This window comes from Lissotriton vulgaris, chromosome 1_1 (assembly GCF_964263255.1).
Source record: "Lissotriton vulgaris chromosome 1_1, aLisVul1.2, whole genome shotgun sequence".
NCBI lineage: Eukaryota > Metazoa > Chordata > Amphibia > Caudata > Salamandridae > Lissotriton > Lissotriton vulgaris.
In genome coordinates, this window is record NC_141685.1 from 1,371,268,605 (window position 1) to 1,371,289,575 (window position 20,971).

At 45.6% G+C, this 20,971-nt stretch overlaps 3 non-coding genes across 3 annotated transcripts; all 3 read right to left on the reverse strand.

Moving 5' to 3' along the window:
- Positions 1-1,626: 1,626 nt before the first annotated feature.
- Positions 1,627-1,708, reverse strand: TRNAS-AGA (transfer RNA serine (anticodon AGA)). The gene has a single exon. It is a non-coding gene; the product is annotated as a tRNA-Ser (tRNA).
- Positions 1,709-7,509: 5,801 nt separating this feature from the next.
- On the reverse strand, positions 7,510-7,591 carry TRNAS-AGA (transfer RNA serine (anticodon AGA)). The gene has a single exon. It is a non-coding gene; the product is annotated as a tRNA-Ser (tRNA).
- A 4,426-nt stretch (positions 7,592-12,017) lies between these two features.
- Positions 12,018-12,089, reverse strand: TRNAH-GUG (transfer RNA histidin (anticodon GUG)). Its single transcript has one exon. It is a non-coding gene; the product is annotated as a tRNA-His (tRNA).
- Between the last annotated feature and the right edge of the window lie 8,882 nt (positions 12,090-20,971).

The window sequence follows — 20,971 nt, forward strand, 5'->3', positions numbered from 1 at the left end:
TCAACTGCAACTGCATTCATCTGCATTCTGATTGGCCTGGGGGAGAGCTCCGCTCCCCTTACCGCAAATATGTTCAAGAACGATAATTTATGTCAGTAAGTACAGTATACCTACATCTATAATCATGTGTGTTTAAATAATTTGTTGTTAGATCGTTTAAATATTGAGAAGGATCTGTTTTTAATAGACATTTTACAAAAACAACTGGTACATTTGGGAATTCTGTAAAGGAAAAACCCAACTGCCATGACATTCCCAACCACAATGCTGTGACTCGGATTCGAACCGAGGTTGCTGCGGCCACAACGCAGAGTACTAACCACTATACGATCACGGCGAGCTACTTGGGCTCAATAACGTACAGTGACATGAAGAAATTATAATTCGGAACACTCAGGGCTACTCCTGTGATAGGCTGAATGTGTTCATTGCTTCCTCATTCCTTATACAAAGGCTTTATCTCCTCAGTGGTTGATAGGCTGAAACCGTTTCCTGGCCGCCTGCTTGTGAACTGGCAGGAGTCAAAGATCACACATACACTGGTGGGCCTGTGATGGGACACCAATGCAGAGAAACACACCTGGCGCAGATATTCTATTCTGTTTATTAGACCTGCATCTCCCCTGTACCTCCTCAAGCCATCTGTATGTGAAGCAAGAAAGAGTTAAGGAACGGTCCATCTACACTTTTATTGGGAGGATGCTGCCGTGAGCTCCTCCCAGCTAATCACACAAACAGCAGTAAAGCAAGATAACTACACAGTTAGGGGGGACTGCATGGTTAGGTTTTTGAGGAATTATTGAAACTGACCTCAGTGACCCATAATCAGAGCTGTGGCTAATGACTGCATGCCTAATTATGATGAAGCAAGCACCATGGCTCGTAGGTGCCCCACAACACACTTTTCTTAGCTCATTGAATTAAAGTATAAACTTCTGCCATGTGTGAGTGGTAAAGGCTTGTTAATTTTGTTGCTTTTCAAATTCACGTCTGACAACAAGACGAAGGAACATTGGGGCATCAGACGCTTTGGAAAGTAGCCACCAACCGCAGAGAAAGAGAGAAAGAGGGAAAAGACAGTATGAGGTGTGGAGAAAACAGCAGCAGGTACAAGGAGCTCAAATGAGATTAATGGCGCCTAAATAGAGCACGTAAAGGAACAGTTACAAATCTAAGAAAAGGGAAAGAAAAGACTAGGAAAAAACACAGAAAGAGCTTGTAGATGAAATTCTCTTCCAGGAACAGCAGGTTAAGAGAAATTACACAGGGAGCAGGTAAGCTTGTAACACGGGGGAGAATCGAAAAGAAAATGCAGTTTTATGAAGTGTGTTTGCCTAATCCAGCTAGCACTTTTATTTTATTTCTCTATTTGCTTCTTTTATTGGTAAAGTAAGTTTCAAGTGCATGCACAGGTATGACCAAGAGAGCAAGGGTATAATAATTTGAAGCGTTTGCACCAGCGCTAATGAAGGACGAGAGTTATAGCAAAGATATGAAAGGGGGAGCGATAATAAATATGTGATATGGCAATAGTGACACCAAAATAAGCCACCCATTTATAAAACTGACATGGAAGAAATACTAAAGGTTAACTTCTGAAATTGTAGCCGATGTTAAAAAGACTCTCGTTGTCGGCAGGATTCGAACCTGCGCGGGGAGACCCCAATGGATTTCTAGTCCATCGCCTTAACCACTCGGCCACAACAACTGACTGCAAGGGGTGTGCACATAATCTGTATGCAAGTTTTCAAGGTGTCCCACAGCAAATTCCTGATATTCTGCAATGCACTTTTTAAAAATAAGGTTTTTTTCAGCAGGCACATTCTCTCCTAAAAACAAAAATTGCATGCGTATATCTCTAGTTTGGAATACCATAGGCTTGCATGCATACTCTCATGGGTCACTCAAGTTATTTGGACCCTATTGCACTCTGTTTTCGTGCTGCTTTTAGTATATGTCCCATATTACAGAAGTCTACCATCTTTGAGTATTTGAGGCTCCTTTGTAAGTGCTTTATATTTTTTCCTTGAAGAGCTATATAATAAAGGGGTCCGGGAAAGATTGCATTTATGGAAGATAAAAGAAGGCCCACTTGTCTCACCAAATGCTGTAGAGAAACCTGATGTTTTACTCATGTTATCCTTAGTTCGTTTTTGTTAGACCTTGCATTCTTAAGGTGGTCCCAACCCCACCTTTTTGCTTTTCACCTCCGCATTTTGCTGTATCTTTTTGTTGGCCTTAGGACTCTGATCACTTTATCGCTACTAATCAGTGCTGAAGTGCACATGCTTCTTCCCTAATCATGTGTATATTTGGAGTATACCTGACTGACAGATTTAATTTACTTGAAAGCCCCTTGTAAAGTGGTATACCATATACCCAGGGACTGATTGTGCCGCCCAAAGAAATAGCATTTCAAACCTGTCTCAAGCCTGCTACTGCAGTGCCTGTGCTGCAGTGTACTGCCACTTCGACTTGGCATTTAAAACTACTTGCCAATCCTTAAACTCCAATTTTATTACATATCAGTAACCCCTAAGGTAGGCCTTAGATAGTCCTAGGGGCATCATGCTATGTAAGTAAAAGGTAAGACATGTAATGTGGTAGTTTGTATGTCCTAGTAGTATCAAACAGTCTATTACATTTTTCACTACTGTGAGATCTGCCCCTCTCATAGGTTAGCATTGGGTATTCCCTTATACTTTTTGGGGGGTAATTCCATATCAGAGAGGAGAAGCTTTTTTTATTTATTGATAAATCCTATCTACTGGTGAGGTTGGATTTAATCTTACTATTGTATAAAAGCCATTTTTAGAGAGTGAGCATTTCTCTGCACTTACTGCTCTATTTGCATCAAAACCTGTCTTCAATTGACGTCTGGATTGGGCTGCGAGACAGCTACATATGTGCATTCCCTGTAGACAGCCACAACACAGGTCACTCAACTGCAACTGCATTCATCTGCATTCTGATTGGCCTGGGGGAGAGCTCTGCTCCCCTTACCGCAAATATGTTCAAGAACGATAATTTATGTCAGTAAGTACAGTATACCTACATCTTATAATCATGTGTGTTTAAATAATTTGTCGTTAGATCGTTTAAATATTGAAAAGGATCTGTTTTTAATAGACATTTTACAAAAACAACTGGTACATTTGGGAATTCTGTAAAGGAAAAACCCAACTGCCGTGACATTACCAAAAACAATGCCGTGACTCGGATTCGAACAGAGGTTGCTGCGGCCACAACGCAGAGTACTAACCACTATATGATCACGGCGAGCTACTTGGGCTCAATAACGTACAGTGACATGAAGAAATTATAATTCGGAACACTCAGGGCTACTCCTGTGATAGGCTGAATGTGTTCATTGCTTCCTCATTCCTTATACAAAGGCTTTATCTCCTCAGTGGTTGATAGGCTGAAACCGTTTCCTGGCCGCCTGCTTGTGAACTGGCAGGAGTCAAAGACCACACATACACTGGTGGGCCTATGATGGGACACCAATGCAGAGAAACACACCTGGCGCAGATATTCTATTCTGTTTATTAGACCTGCATCTCCCCTGTACCTCCTCAATCCATCTGTATGTGAAGCAAGAAAGAGTTAAGGAACGGTCCATCTACACTTTTATTGGGAGGATGCTGCCGTGAGCTCCTCCCAGCTAATCACACAAACAGCAGTAAAGCAAGATAACTACACAGTTAGGGGGGACTGCATGGTTAGGTTTTTGAGGAATTATTGAAACTGACCTCAGTGACCCATAATCAGAGCTGTGGCTAATGACTGCATGCCTAATTATGATGAAGCAAGCACCATGGCTCGTAGGGGCCCCACAACACACTTTTCTTAGCTCATTGAATTAAAGTATAAACTTCTGCCATGTGTGAGTGGTAAAGGCTTGTTAATTTTGTTCCTTTTCAAATTCACGTCTGACAACAAGACGAAGGAACATTGGGGCATCAGACGCTTTGGAAAGTAGCCACCAACCGCAGAGAAAGAGAGAAAGAGGGAAAAGGCAGTATGAGGTGTGGAGAAAACAGCAGCAGGTACAAGGAGCTCAAATGAGATTAATGGCGCCTAAATAGAGCACGTAAAGGAACAGTTACAGATCTAAGAAAAGGGAAAGAAAAGACTAGGAAAAAACACAGAAAGAGCTTGTAGATGAAATTCTCTTCCAGGAACAGCAGGTTAAGAGAAATTACACAGGGAGCAGTTAAGCTTGTAACACGGGGGAGAATAGAAAAGAAAATGCAGTTTTATGAAGTGTGTTTGCCTAATCCAGCTAGCACTTTTATTTTATTTCTCTATTTGCTTCTTTTATTGGAAAAGTAAGTTTCAAGTGCATGCACAGGTATGACCAAGAGAGCCAGGGTATAATAATTTGAAGCGTTTGCACCAGCGCTAATGAAGGACGAGAGTTATAGCAAAGATATGAAAGGGGGAGCGATAATAAATATGTGATATGGCAATAGTGACACCAAAATAAGCCACCTATTTATAAAACTGACATGGGAGAAATACTAAAGGTTAACTTCTGAAATTGTAGCCGATGTTAAAAAGATTCTCGTTGTCGGCAGGATTCGAACCTGCGCGGGGAGAGCCCAATGGATTTCTAGTCCATTGCCTTAACCACTCGACCACAACAACTGACTGTAAGGCGTGTGCACATAATCTGTATGCAAGTTTTCAAGGTGTGCCACAGCAAATTCCTGATATTCTGCAATGCACTTTTTAAAAATAATGTTTTTTTCAGCAGGCACATTCTCTCCTAAAAACAAAAATTGCATGCGTATATCTCTAGTTTGGAATACCATAGGCTTGCATGCATACTCTCATGGGTCACTCAAGTTTTTTGGACCCTATTGCACTCTGTTTTCGTGCTGCTTTTAGTATATGTCCCATATTAAAGAAGTCTACCATCTTTGAGTATTTGAGGCTCCTTTGTAAGTGCTTTATATTTTTTCCTTGAAGAGCTATATAATAAAGGGGTCCGGGAAAGATTGCATTTATGGAAGATAAAAGAAGGCCCACTTGTCTCACCAAATGCTGTAGAGAAACCTGATGTTTTACTCATGTTATCCTTAGTTCGTTTTTGTTAGACCTTGCATTCTTAAGGTGGTCCCAACCCCACCTTATTGCTTTTCACCTCCGCATTTTGCTGTATCTTTTTGTTGGCCTTAGGACTCTGATCACTTTATCGCTACTAATCAGTGCTGAAGTGCACGTGCTTCTTCCCTAATCATGTGTATAATTGGAGTATACCTGACTGACAGATTTAATTTACTTGAAAGCCCCTTGTAAAGTGGTATACCATATACCCAGGGACTGATTGTGCCGCCCAAAGAAATAGCATTTCAAACCTGTCTCAAGCCTGCTACTGCAGTGCCTGTGCTGCAGTGTACTGCCACTACGACTTGGCATTTAAAACTACTTGCCAAGCCTTAAACTCCAATTTTATTACATATCAGTAACCCCTAAGGTAGGCCCTAAGTAGTCCTAGGGGCATCATGCTATGTAAGTAAAAGGTAAGACATGTACTGTGGTAGTTTGTATGTCCTAGTAGTATCAAACAGTCTATTACATTTTTCACTACTGTGAGGTCTGCCCCTCTCATAGGTTAGCATTGGGTATTCCCTTTTCTTTTTGGGGGGTAATTCCATATCAGAGAGGAGAAGCTTTATTTATTTATTGATAAATCCTATCTACTGGTGAGGTTTGATTTAATCTTACTATTGTATAAATGCCATTTTTAGAGAGTGAGCATTTCTCTGCACTTACTGCTCTATTTGCATGAAAACCTGTCTTCAATTGACGTCTAGATTGGGCTGCGAGACAGCTACATATGTGCATTCCCTGTAGACAGCCACAACACAGGTCACTCAACTGCAACTGCATTCATCTGCATTCTGATTGGCCTGGGGGAGAGCTCCGCTCCCCTTACCGCAAATATGTTCAAGAACGATAATTTATGTCAGTAAGTACAGTATACCTACATCTTATAATCATGTGTGTTTAAATAATTTGTCGTTAAATCGTTTAAAAATTGAAAAGGATCTGTTTTTAATAGACATTTTACAAAAATAACTGGTACATTTGGGAATTCTGTAAAGGAAAAACCCAACTGCCGTGACATTTCCAACCACAATGCCGTGACTCGGATTCGAACCGTGGTTGCTGCGGCCACAACGCGGAGTACTAACCACTATACGATCACGGCGAGATACTTGGACTCAATAACGTACAGTGACTTGAAGAAATTATAATTCGGAACACTCAGGGCTACTCCTGTGATAGGCTGAATGTGTTCATTGCTTCCTCATTTCTTATACAAAGGCTTTATCTCCTCAGTGGTTGATAGGCTGAAACCGTTTCCTGGCCGCCTGCTTGTGAACTGGCAGGTGTCAAAGATCACACATACACTGGTGGGCCTGTGATGGGACACCAATGCAGAGAAACACACCTGGCGCAGATATTCTATTCTGTTTATTAGACCTGCATCTCCCCTGTACCTCCTCAAGCCATCTGTATGTGAAGCAAGAAAGAGTTAAGGAACGGTCCATCTACACTTTTATTGGGAGGATGCTGCCGTGAGCTCCTCCCAGCTAATCACACAAACAGCAGTAAAGCAAGATAACTACACAGTTAGGGGGGACTGCATGGTTAGGTTTTTGAGGAATTATTGAAACTGACCTCAGTGACTCATAATCAGAGCTGTGGCTAATGACTGTATGCCTAATTATGATGAAGCAAGCACCATGGCTCGTAGGGGCCCCACAACACACTTTTCTTAGCTCATTGAATTAAAGTATAAACTTCTGCCATGTGTGAGTGGTAAAGGCTTGTTAATTTTGTTGCTTTTCAAATTCACGTCTGACAACAAGACGAAGGAACATTGGGGCATCAGACGCTTTGGAAAGTAGCCACCAACCGCAGAGAAAGAGAGAAAGAGGGAAAAGGCAGTATGAGGTGTGGAGAAAACAGCAGCAGGTACAAGGAGCTCAAATTAGATTAATGGCGCCTAAATAGAGCACGTAAAGGAACAGTTACAAATCTAAGAAAAGGGAAAGAAAAGACTAGGAAAAAACACAGAAAGAGCTTGTAGATGAAATTCTCTTCCAGGAACAGCAGGTTAAGAGAAATTACACAGGGAGCAGTTAAGCTTGTAACACGGGGGAGAATAGAAAAGAAAATGCAGTTTTATGAAGTGTGTTTGCCTAATCCAGCTAGCACTTTTATTTTATTTCTCTATTTGCTTCTTTTATTGGTAAAGTAAGTTTCAAGTGCATGCACAGGTATGACCGAGAGAGCCAGGGTATAATAATTTGAAGCGTTTGCACCAGCGCTAATGAAGGACGAGAGTTATAGCAAAGATATGAAAGGGGGAGCGATAATAAATATGTGATATGGCAATAGTGACACCAAAATAGGCCACCTATTTATAAAACTGACATGGGAGAAATACTAAAGGTTAACTTCTGAAATTGTAGCCGATGTTAAAAAGATTCTCGTTGTCGGCAGGATTCGAACCTGCGCGGGGAGAGCCCAATGGATTTCTAGTCCATTGCCTTAACCACTCGGCCACAACAACTGACTGTAAGGTGTGTGCACATAATCTGTATGCAAGGTTTGAAGGTGTGCCACAGCAAATTCCTGATATTCTGCAATGCACTTTTTAAAAATAATGTTTTTTTCAGCAGGCACATTCTCTCCTAAAAACAAAAATTGCATGCGTATATCTCTAGTTTGGAATACCATAGGCTTGCATGCATACTCTCATGGGTCACTCAAGTTTTTTGGACCCTATTGCACTCTGTTTTCGTGCTGCTTTTAGTATATGGCCCATATTACAGAAGTCTACCATATTTGAGTATTTGAGGCTCCTTTGTAAGTGCTTTTTATTTTTTCCATGATGAGCTATATAATAAAGGGGTCCGGGAAAGATTGCATTTATGGAAGTTAAAAGAAGGCCCACTTGTCTCACCAAATGCTGTAGAGAAACCTGATGTTTTACTCATGTTATCCTTAGTTCGTTTTTGTTAGACCTTGCATTCTTAAGGTGGTCCCAACCCCACCTTATTGCTTTTCACCTCCGCATTTTGCTGTATCTTTTTGTTGGCCTTAGGACTCTGATCACTTTATCGCTACTAATCAGTGCTGAAGTGCACGTGCTTCTTCCCTAATCATGTGTATAATTGGAGTATACCTGACTGACAGATTTAATTTACTTGAAAGCCCCTTGTAAAGTGGTATACCATATACCCAGGGACTGATTGTGCCGCCCAAAGAAATAGCATTTCAAACCTGTCTCAAGCCTGCTACTGCAGTGCCTGTGCTGCAGTGTACTGCCACTTCGACTTGGCATTTAAAACTACTTGCCAAGCCTTAAACTCCAATTTTATTACATATCAGTAACCCCTAAGGTAGGCCCTAGGTAGTCCTAGGGGCATCATGCTATGTAAGTAAAAGGTAAGACATGTACTGTGGTAGTTTGTATGTCCTAGTAGTATCAAACAGTCTATTACATTTTTCACTACTGTGAGGTCTGCCCCTCTCATAGGTTAGCATTGTGTATTCCCTTTTCTTTTTGGGGGGTAATTCCATATCAGAGAGGAGAAGCTTTATTTATTTATTGATAAATCCTATCTACTGGTGAGGTTGGATTTAATCTTACTATTGTATAAATGCCATTTTTAGAGAGTGAGCATTTCTCTGCACTTACTGCTCTATTTGCATGAAAACCTGTGTTCAATTGACGTCTGGATTGGGCTGCGAGACAGCTACATATGTGCATTCCCTGTAGACAGCCACAACACAGGTCACTCAACTGCAACTGCATTCATCTGCATTCTGATTGGCCTGGGGAAGAGCTCCGCTCCCCTTACCGCAAATATGTTCAAGAACGATAATTTATGTCAGTAAGTACAGTATACCTACATCTTATAATCATGTGTGTTTAAATAATTTGTCGTTAAATCGTTTAAATATTGAAAAGGATCTGTTTTTAATAGACATTTTACAAAAACAACTGGTACATTTGGGAATTCTGTAAAGGAAAACCCAACTGCCGTGACATTGCCAACCACAATGCCGTGACTCGGATTCGAACCGTGGTTGCTGTGGCGACAACGCAGAGTACTAACCACTATACGATCACGGCGAGCTACTTGGACTCAATAACGTACAGTGACTTGAAGAAATTATAATTCGGAACACTCAGGGCTACTCCTGTGATAGGCTGAATGTGTTCATTGCTTCCTCATTCCTTATACAAAGGCTTTATCTCCTCAGTGGTTGATAGGCTGAAACCGTTTCCTGGCCGCATGCTTGTGAACTGGCAGGTGTCAAAGATCACACATACACTGGTGGGCCTGTGATGGGACACCAATGCAGAGAAACACACCTGGCGCAGATATTCTATTCTGTTTATTAGACCTGCATCTCCCCTGTACCTCCTCAAGCCATCTGTATGTGAAGCAAGAAAGAGTTAAGGAACGGTCCATCTACACTTTTATTGGGAGGATGCTGCCGTGAGCTCCTCCCAGCTAATCACACAAACAGCAGTAAAGCAAGATAACTACACAGTTAGGGGGGACTGCATGGTTAAGTTTTTGAGGAATTATTGAAACTGACCTCAGTGACTCATAATCAGAGCTGTGGCTAATGACTGTATGCCTAATTATGATGAAGCAAGCACCATGGCTCGTAGGGGCCCCACAACACACTTTTCTTAGCTAATTGAATTAAAGTATAAACTTCTGCCATGTGTGAGTGGTAAAGGCTTGTTAATTTTGTTGCTTTTCAAATTCACGTCTGACAACAAGACGAAGGAACATTGGGGCATCAGACGCTTTGGAAAATAGCCACCAACCGCAGAGAAAGAGAGAAAGAGGGAAAAGACAGTATGAGGTGTGGAGAAAACAGCAGCAGGTACAAGGAGCTCAAATGAGATTAATGGCGCCTAAATAGAGCACATAAAGGAACAGTTACAAATCTAAGAAAAGGGAAAGAAAAGACTAGGAAAAAACACAGAAAGAGCTTGTAGATGAAATTCTCTTCCAGGAACAGCAGGTTAAGAGAAATTACACAGGGAGCAGTTAAGCTCCCTGTGAAAAGAAAATGCAGTTTTATGAAGTGTGTTTGCCTAATCCAGCTAGCACTTTTATTTTATTTCTCTATTTGCTTCTTTTATCGGTAAAGTAAGTTTCAAGTGCATGCACAGGTATGACCGAGAGAGCCAGGGTATAATAATTTGAAGTGTTTGCAGAAGCGCTAATGAAGGACGAGAGTTATAGCAAAGATATGAAAGGGGGAGCGATAATAAATATGTGATATGGCAATAGTGACACCAAAATAAGCCACCTATTTATAAAACTCACATGGAAGAAATACTAAAGGTTAACTTCTGAAATTGTAGCCGATGTTAAAAAGATTCTCATTGTCGGCAGGATTCGAACCTGCGCTGGGAGACCCCAATGGATTTCTAGTCCATCGCCTTAACCACTCGGCCACAAAAACTGACTGTAAGGCGTGTGCACATAATCTGTATGCAAGTTGTCAAGGTGTCCCACAGCAAATTCCTGATATTCGGCAATGCACATTTTAAAAATAATGTTTTATTCAGCAGGCACATTCTCTCCTAAAAACAAAAATTGCATGCGTATATTTCTAGTTTGGAATACCATAGGCTTGCATGAATACTCTCATGGGTCACTCAAGTTTTTTAGACCCTATTGCACTCTGTTTTCATGCTGCTTTTAGTATATGGCCCATATTACAGAAGTCTACCATCTTTGAGTATTTGAGGCTCCTTTGTAAGTGCTTTATATTTTTTCCTTGAAGAGCTATATAATAAAGGGGTCCGGGAAAGATTGCATTTATGGAAGAAAAAAGAAGGCCCACTTGTCTCACCAAATGCTGTAGAGAAACCTGATGTTTTACTCATGTTATCCTTAGTTCGTTTTTGTTAGACCTTGCATTCTTAAGGTGGTCCCAACCCCACCTTATTGCTTTTCACCTCCGCATTTTGCTGTATCTTTTTGTTGGCCTTAGGACTCTGATCACTTTATTGCTACTAATCAGTGCTGAAGTGCACGTGCTTCTTCCCTAATCATGTGTATAATTGGAGTATACCTAACTGACAGATTTAATTTACTTGAAAGCCCCTTGTAAAGTGGTATACCATATACCCAGGGACTGATTGTGCCGCCCAAAGAAATAGCATTTCAAACCTGTCTCAAGCCTGCTACTGCAGTGCCTGTGTTGCAGTGTACTGCAACTTCGACTTGGCATTTTAAACTACTTGCCAAGCCTTAAACTCCAATTTTATTACATATCAGTAACCCCTAAGGTAGGCCCTAGGTAGTCCTAGGGACATCATGCTATGTAAGTAAAAGGTAAGACATGTACTGTGGTAGTTTGTATGTCCTAGTAGTATCAAACAGTCTATTACATTTTTCACTACTGTGAGGTCTGCCCCTCTCATAGGTTAGCATTGGGTATTCCCTTATACTTTTTTGGGGGTAATTCCATATCAGAGAGGAGAAGCTTTATTTATTTATTGATAAATCCTATCTACTGGTGAGGTTGGATTTAATCTTACTATTGTATAAATGCCATTTTTAGAGAGTGAGCATTTCTCTGCACTTACTGCTCTATTTGCATGAAAACCTGTCTTCAATTGACGTCTGGATTGGGCTGCGAGACAGCTACATATGTGAATTCCCTGTAGACAGCCACAACACAGGTCACTCAACTGCAACTGCATTCATCTGCATTCTGATTGGCCTGGGGGAGAGCTCCGCTCCCCTTACCGCAAATATGTTCAAGAACGATAATTTATGTCAGTAAGTACAGTATACCTACATCTTATAATCATGTGTGTTCAAATAATTTGTCGTTAGATCGTTTAAATATTGAAAAGGATCTGTTTTTAATAGACATTTTACAAAAACAACTGGTACATTTGGGAATTCTGTAAAGGAAAAACCCAACTGCCGTGACATTGCCAACCACAATGCCGTGACTCGGATTCGAACCGAGGTTGCTGCGGCCACAACGCAGAGTACTAACCACTATACGATCACGGCGAGCTAATTGGGCTCAATAACGTTCTGTGACATGAAGAAATTATAATTCCGAACACTCAGGGCAACTCCTGTGATAGGCTGAATGTGTTCATTGCTTCCTCATTCCTTATACAAAGGCTTTATCTCCTCAGTGGTTGATAGGCTGAAACCGTTTCCTGGCCGCCTGCTTGTGAACTGGCAGGAGTCAAAGATCACACATACACTGGTGGGCCTGTGATGGGACACCAATGCAGAGAAACACACCTGGCGCAGATATTCTATTCTGTTTATTAGACCTGCATCTCCCCTGTACCTCCTCAAGCCATCTGTATGTGAAGCAAGAAATAGTTAAGGAACGGTCCATCTAAACTTTTATTGGGAGGATGCCGCCATGAGCTCCTCCCAGCTAATCACACAAACAGCAGTAAAGCAATATAACTACACAGTTAGGGGGGACTGCATGGTTAGGCTTTTGAGGAATTATTGAAACTGACCTCAGTGACCCATAATCAGAGCTGTGGCTAATGACTGTAAGCCTAATTATGATGAAGCAAGCAACATTGCTCGTAGGGGCCCCACAACACACTTTTCTTAGCTCATTGAATTAAAGTATAAACTTCTGCCATGTGTGAGTGGTAAAGGCTTGTTAATTTTGTTGCTTTTCAAATTCACGTCTGACAACAAGACGAAGGAACATTGGGGCATCAGACGCTTTGGAAAGTAGCCACCAACCGCAGAGAAAGAGAGAAAGAGGGAAAAGAAAGTATGAGGTGTGGAGAAAACAGCAGCAGGTACAAGGAGCTCAAATGAGATTAATGGTGCCTAAATAGAGCACGTAAAGGAACAGTTACAAATCTAAGAAAAGGGAAAGAAAAGACTAGGAAAAAACACAGAAAGAGCTTGTAGATGAAATTCTCTTCCAGGAACAGCAGGTTAAGAGAAATTACACAGGGAGCAGTTAAGCTTGTAACACGGGGGAGAATAGAAAAGAAAATGCAGTTTTATGAAGTGTGTTTGCCTAATCCAGCTAGCACTTTTATTTTATTTCTCTATTTGCTTCTTTTATTGGTAAAGTAAGTTTCAAGTGCATGCACAGGTATGACCGAGAGAGCCAGGGTATAATAATTTGTAGCGTTTGCACCAGCGCTAATGAAGGACGAGAGTTATAGCAAAGATATGAAAGGGGGAGCGATAATAAATATGTGATATGGCAATAGTGACACCAAAATAAGCCACCTATTTATAAAACTGACATGGGAGAAATACTAAAGGTTAACTTCTGAAATTGTAGCCGATGTTAAAAAGATTCTCGTTGTCGGGAGGATTCGAACCTGCGCGGGGAGACCCCAATGGATTTCTAGTCCATCGACTTAACCACTCGGCCACAACAACTGACTGTCAGGCTTGTGCACATAATCTGTATGCAAGTTTTCAAGGTGTCCCACAGCAAATTCCTGATATTCTGCAATGCACTTTTTAAAAATAATGTTTTTTTCAGCAGGCACATTCTCTCCTAAAAACAAAAATTGCATGCGTATATCTCTAGTTTGGAATACCATAGGCTTGCATGCATACTCTCATGGGTCACTCAAGTTTTTTGGACCCTACTGCACTCTGTTTTCGTGCTGCTTTTAGTATATGGCCCATATTACAGAAGTCTACCATCTTTGAGTATTTGAGGCTCCTTTGTAAGTGCTTTATATTTTTTCCTTGAAGAGCTATATAATAAAGGGGTCCGGGAAAGATTGCATTTATGGAAGTGTTAGAAACGGGACCCTGGCTGGCCAAGACTCGCGTCGAGGTCAGTCAGGGATCACCATTCCTAAGGTCAGGGCAAGGGAGTTACACGCCAAGATAACCCCTACTCGCCCTCTAGGTAACGTGGCGCGAGCAGCAAGGCTAAACTTGGAGGCGGTATGAGTTAAGTATTTGCGCACGCACCCCAGCAACAACACCCAAGGCCCACCACAAAGAAAACTCCACACAAGGGTATATATAAAAATAGCCTTTGTATTCCAATAAACATACATTAGATAAAACACACACTTTACATTGTGCCAGAGGCACGGGCAGAATTTACAGGGGATATTTACAAGACAGGGCCACCTGGACCACTGTCAGGAATCAGCACTTTTAGAAGTAACACTTTTAAAAATAGCACTTAGAATATAACAGAAAATCACTGTAGCTCAATACAAGTAACTACTGGTAATCAGGTAAGTACTCCCTACGCAATCCTAACCACCCTAGGAACAGGTCACGCAGGGAACCAGGACCTTACTAGCACCACCTGCACTAGCAAGAACAACCAACTAAATATCAACATACATTTAGGGGTATAGACCTGGGGACAAAACACATGATGTATCAACAACACATTCAGCGGTGTAAGGAACACATGACGCATCAACACACGTTCAGCGGTGTAAGGAAAAAGGCACATGATGCATCAACAACACATTCAGAGGTGCAGAGCACAGGGTGCACAAAACATACTACACATTGTACATTTCCTAGCACCCAAAAGCAATAGGACATAGATCATAACAGCATCTAAACCTCAGTTAGCGCATAAATCACCTTTAGCGCAGAACTCACAAAGTCCAGGTTGCGCCACTTGCGCCAGAACCTAAACGTAGCAATAGCAAAATCCACATTAGTCACCAACTGTGACTTTCCCTAGGCCAACTGGCCTTGTTGGGGCTAGGACGCCCTGTGTCCCAGAGTCAGGGTCCTAAACGTGGCAGTTGCCCACAAAGTGCTGGGCAACTGGTGCAAGCAAGATGGGCCAATCGTGGGAGCCTCTCTAGGCTCATGAACAAATATGCTTGTCCCTTTTTGGAGCCTCGCTGGGCTCTGAGTAAAGAAATGGGCCCACAAGCCTCTCTGGGCTCTGGAACAATGAACAGGGCACTCGAGCCTCTCTGGGCTCGTAAAACAAGAATGCCCCCTGAGCGTTGGAGTCCCCCCTCTGGGGACTCTGGATCGCAACCGGCCCTCTGTGGCCTCGGGGCTTCAGCAATATTGCCCCCTTGAGCCTCTGTGGCTCTGACAACAAACATGCCCCGGTCGTTGGAGCCTCTCTAGGGCTCAGGAACCGAAGCTGCCCCCAAGAGCCTCTTCAAGGCTCTCCTCACAAATGGGACACCTGGAGCCCCTCGGGGCTCCGAGCAATGATGCCCTCGTCACTGGCAGGGGACTCTTGACTCGCAATGGCCCCCGGAGCGTCCCCCTCGCCCGTTAACACTCACCGGGATGCGGGGGCTCCTCTCGCTGGGGCACCTCCTCCAAAGGCAGGGCTCTCTCTACCAAACCCCCCTCCTCCCGGGCAGCTCCACTCACCGGACTGCCTTCAGGAGGCGGCGGGGACGCTGGCTGTCTTCTTCCTCATTTTCCTCAGTGCAGTGCTGGCCAATCACAGCGCGGCGGCGGGCGGGACTTCCTCCGGAAAACCGGAAGTCCCGCCCCGCATCAGGCACCGTCGTGCCTGACTTCCTGTTTTGCGGCGCTCGGGCCGCGGCGGTGAATCTCGTGGGCATTTCAGAGGGGTGGCACCCTCGAGATTAAAATAAACAGCGAGGTGGGCACTCGCTCGTTTTAAGTAATAAACAGGGGCAAATAACGCCGGGTGGGCACCGGCTGAGATCAATAGCGCTTCCAAGCGCTAACAGCCAAATAAAGCGCTCGCCCAGCGCTTGAGGCAAAGAGCAGCGCTCCCAGGCGCTTTAAGGCAAATAAAGCGCTCCTTGCGCTAGGAGGGGAAAGAAAAGACTTTCAGGCGCTGGGAGGGTAAATACAGCGCTCCCCAGCGCTATGGCAAACCAAGGTCCAGAAAAAGTCCTTTAGGAGTCCAGGGGCTGGGCAGAGCCCAGGGGAGGCAAGCCTTCCCCTGGGCCCAAGCAGCAGCACGCCCCTGGCAGATTCAAGCAGCAAACAAGAACATTTTCCTGGGGTCACAGCCCCTCTTTTATACACCTTTTCCCTTTGTCTTTAGGTGCAGGGTGGGGGGAGAACCAGTCGCAGCTGGTTTTGGAGTACCCTTGATGGCCCAACCACCCCTTTCATTCATCAGGCAGGCTAGGGTCATCAGTCGCACCACAGGGGGCGGAGCCAGCATTGTGTGGGGAAAACCCAGCCCCATTCAGGACACAGGCGCAGCCCCTCCCTCACATCAGCATGCTAATCTCTCCATTCACCACTGGGGCAGACCCACACAGACTCCTGGAGCCTGGCATCCCAGCCAGCTCCAGCCAATCACACGCCAGCACCCTCACAGCACATACTCAGCCATGTCTAGAAGTGGCGCTTCCGCACAAGACACAACCATGCCACATACATCGTTGCGAAGCATTCACTCTCACGAGTTCGCACATACCAAGCTTGACCATGCACGCCTCACGCATCAGGAACTACCAGGGACACAGACATTCCCCATGCATTCCTATGGGAGAGCAGGCCAATCTCACACACGCACTCAGGGAGCGCACGCACTTTACACTGCGCCACAGTGTCAAAGTGCGCAAAGACCAGAAATCACTAGGCAAAAAGTTCAGGGGTGAACCTGCCAGAAGGGCCAAGTCCAACACAACCCCCTTCCAGCCAAAACGCAGGGGAGAACAATCACCACCGTGATGGACTTCCCTGCTTGGGGCGATAGAACACGGACGCGGGCCCGCACTGCAGGGACACCCTCCGGTTCTACGCCACGTTGATCCATAAGACAAGCACATACTTGAAAAAAAACAGGCCCAACTAGGCTACCCCACTGGTACTCCTTAGTTGTCCACGGCTAGGACCAGGCCCTAGGCCACCCAGATACCACTGGTCCTTGCTAATCCACAGAGTGGGGGGTGGTAACCCCTGGCCTACATAGCCATTCTCCACTCCCTTTCTCAGTGTAGTTCCAAACTACCACTGATCCTCCAACCTAGGGTCCGCACCCTCAGGCTGACCAGAGGTCACGGGCAAGAATGCCCCACCCTACCTCTACTTCTGAAGCACCCTCCAGAACACAACTCTCCCACCAGTTCGGGACCTTTACTCCCTCAGCAGCAGTGACCACGGTCAGACCAGCACAAGATCGGTGTAGTGAGGCGTTGCACTTTGCGGGTTGCCAGATGCGGCGCAGGCAGCGGCTCACGGACCGCGTCGAGACGGGGACGGCAAGCGGCATAGGCTGCGCGGCCGAAGGCAGACGCGGCTCAGTGCGGTGCCTACAGGACACCAGGCTGGTCATGACAGAGTCACAGCTCCCCTAACTGGTCTACCACCTGGGATTCGAATTCACTCCTCCTTCAGCAGCAAGGCAACCACTGCAGGTCAATCCCCCATACAGCTTACCCGGTTCCTTCTCTTCAGGCAGGAGTTCCTTCAGGACACTACATACAGTTGCCCTTACGTCCAGATCCGGAAACACCGGCTACTGGCTCCCCAACCGAGGGACGTACCCCTTTGGTCAGATGCCTGGCGCACCAGGACTTCCTTGAGGGTGACATATAACTAATGTGTCGTGTGCAAGTCTTCCTGACACTCAGGACAGAAGTGGCATCACCCTGGTCACTCCCTGGCGACACAACCCTTCTGGTTGGCCCCTGACCCACTGGTTACTCCACTGGGGAATCTATCCCCCTCGCACCCCTCCATCTGGACTTCTGCACCCTCCCAACTGGAGCGGTACTGCCAGTTAACAGAACTACTAGAGCCCTGCTTACAGGCGCTCCACGTTCTCTCCACGCTGGGAGATCTCCCTACAAGGACGCTCCATACGGACATGCTAGGCTCCCTCACCTGGTGTTCCTAAGAAAAAAAACACCCAGACTACGAAGACCAGGCTTGTGCTCCTCCGAGCCACTTCCACCACACTGGGCTGGAAGACCAGAACCTTTCCTTAGGGTCACTCCCCAACAATTAACACAATAACACAGGGGCAGGGGAAACTCCCATGAGCTTCAGGCCCACCCATGAAATCATGTTCACTGATGTTCTACATTCTTCAAACACTCTGGGAGATCTTCCTCAAATGACCTATTGGTACAGCCTAGGCCTCCGACCTGACGTTCCCTTCAGAAACATTCTAGGCCCTGACACTGGGTTTCGGGCACCTGGAGACATGCAGTCCCACCCACTCCTTCTCCTCTTGAGACAGGACGTGAGCCCCTACACCGAGACCTAGCTGGGCTACACTTAACCTCTTCCACCACACTGGGCTGGAAGACACCTCAGCCACTCCTTTTGGAATCACTCCATCCCCTATGCCTCTCTCCTCCCAGAACATTACCAACTCCAAACATCTGTCTCTAAATAGACCACAGAAATCAAAAGCAGGCTCCACTGTCTGCAGACGTTCTTGGGAAAAGTTTAACACACGGAACTTAGGTATCTGAGCAAAACAAGAGTACACAAGCATTCAGCAAGCTCCCCATCCAGAGAACTCACACACTTGCTCAGTGCAACACACCATTCATCCACACACACCCCTCCCCAGACTGGTAAGGCAGTTTCTACCACCCCTGATTTCTCAACCTGACCACACGTGACACAGGTACCATAACTCCAGGGCAGGGACGGGGGACACATGCACTGAACACACTTATGCTGCCACCACTGGATCCCACCCTCATGGTGAATCCAGAAAACACACTGCACTTAGGGGGATGATCTACCCTCCCGAGCTAGGGACACCTAACTCAAAGTGCACAAGAAACACATTTCCACAGAAATGACATTTTTAGCAAAAGCACCATACAATAATCCCCAAAATGTGATTTATCTAAAATGCAGAGCTTTGTAGTGGCCAGTTGCCACTGTGGTACATCGCAAACACAAATCCTTATCCTCACCGCTGCGTCCAATGTTAGAAACGGGACCCTGGCTGGCCAAGACTCGCGTCGAGGTCAGTCAGGGATCACCATTCCTAAGGTCAGGGCAAGGGAGTTACACGCCAAGATAACCCCTACTCGCCCTCTAGGTAACGTGGCGCGAGCAGCAAGGCTAAACTTGGAGGCGGTATGAGTTAAGTATTTGCGCACGCACCCCAGCAACAACACCCAAGGCCCACCACAAAGAAAACTCCACACAAGGGTATATATAAAAATAGCCTTTGTATTCCAATAAACATACATTAGATAAAACACACACTTTACATTGTGCCAGAGGCACGGGCAGAATTTACAGGGGATATTTACAAGACAGGGCCACCTGGACCACTGTCAGGAATCAGCACTTTTAGAAGTAACACTTTTAAAAATAGCACTTAGAATATAACAGAAAATCACTGTAGCTCAATACAAGTAACTACTGGTAATCAGGTAAGTACTCCCTACGCAATCCTAACCACCCTAGGAACAGGTCACGCAGGGAACCAGGACCTTACTAGCACCACCTGCACTAGCAAGAACAACCAACTAAATATCAACATACATTTAGGGGTATAGACCTGGGGACAAAACACATGATGTATCAACAACACATTCAGCGGTGTAAGGAACACATGACGCATCAACACACGTTCAGCGGTGTAAGGAAAAAGGCACATGATGCATCAACAACACATTCAGAGGTGCAGAGCACAGGGTGCACAAAACATACTACACATTGTACATTTCCTAGCACCCAAAAGCAATAGGACATAGATCATAACAGCATCTAAACCTCAGTTAGCGCATAAATCACCTTTAGCGCAGAACTCACAAAGTCCAGGTTGCGCCACTTGCGCCAGAACCTAAACGTAGCAATAGCAAAATCCACATTAGTCACCAACTGTGACTTTCCCTAGGCCAACTGGCCTTGTTGGGGCTAGGACGCCCTGTGTCCCAGAGTCAGGGTCCTAAACGTGGCAGTTGCCCACAAAGTGCTGGGCAACTGGTGCAAGCAAGATGGGCCAATCGTGGGAGCCTCTCTAGGCTCATGAACAAATATGCTTGTCCCTTTTTGGAGCCTCGCTGGGCTCTGAGTAAAGAAATGGGCCCACAAGCCTCTCTGGGCTCTGGAACAATGAACAGGGCACTCGAGCCTCTCTGGGCTCGTAAAACAAGAATGCCCCCTGAGCGTTGGAGTCCCCCCTCTGGGGACTCTGGATCGCAACCGGCCCTCTGTGGCCTCGGGGCTTCAGCAATATTGCCCCCTTGAGCCTCTGTGGCTCTGACAACAAACATGCCCCGGTCGTTGGAGCCTCTCTAGGGCTCAGGAACCGAAGCTGCCCCCAAGAGCCTCTTCAAGGCTCTCCTCACAAATGGGACACCTGGAGCCCCTCGGGGCTCCGAGCAATGATGCCCTCGTCACTGGCAGGGGACTCTTGACTCGCAATGGCCCCCGGAGCGTCCCCCTCGCCCGTTAACACTCACCGGGATGCGGGGGCTCCTCTCGCTGGGGCACCTCCTCCAAAGGCAGGGCTCTCTCTACCAAACCCCCCTCCTCCCGGGCAGCTCCACTCACCGGACTGCCTTCAGGAGGCGGCGGGGACGCTGGCTGTCTTCTTCCTCATTTTCCTCAGTGCAGTGCTGGCCAATCACAGCGCGGCGGCGGGCGGGACTTCCTCCGGAAAACCGGAAGTCCCGCCCCGCATCAGGCACCGTCGTGCCTGACTTCCTGTTTTGCGGCGCTCGGGCCGCGGCGGTGAATCTCGTGGGCATTTCAGAGGGGTGGCACCCTCGAGATTAAAATAAACAGCGAGGTGGGCACTCGCTCGTTTTAAGTAATAAACAGGGGCAAATAACGCCGGGTGGGCACCGGCTGAGATCAATAGCGCTTCCAAGCGCTAACAGCCAAATAAAGCGCTCGCCCAGCGCTTGAGGCAAAGAGCAGCGCTCCCAGGCGCTTTAAGGCAAATAAAACGCTCCTTGCGCTAGGAGGGGAAAGAAAAGACTTTCAGGCGCTGGGAGGGTAAATACAGCGCTCCCCAGCGC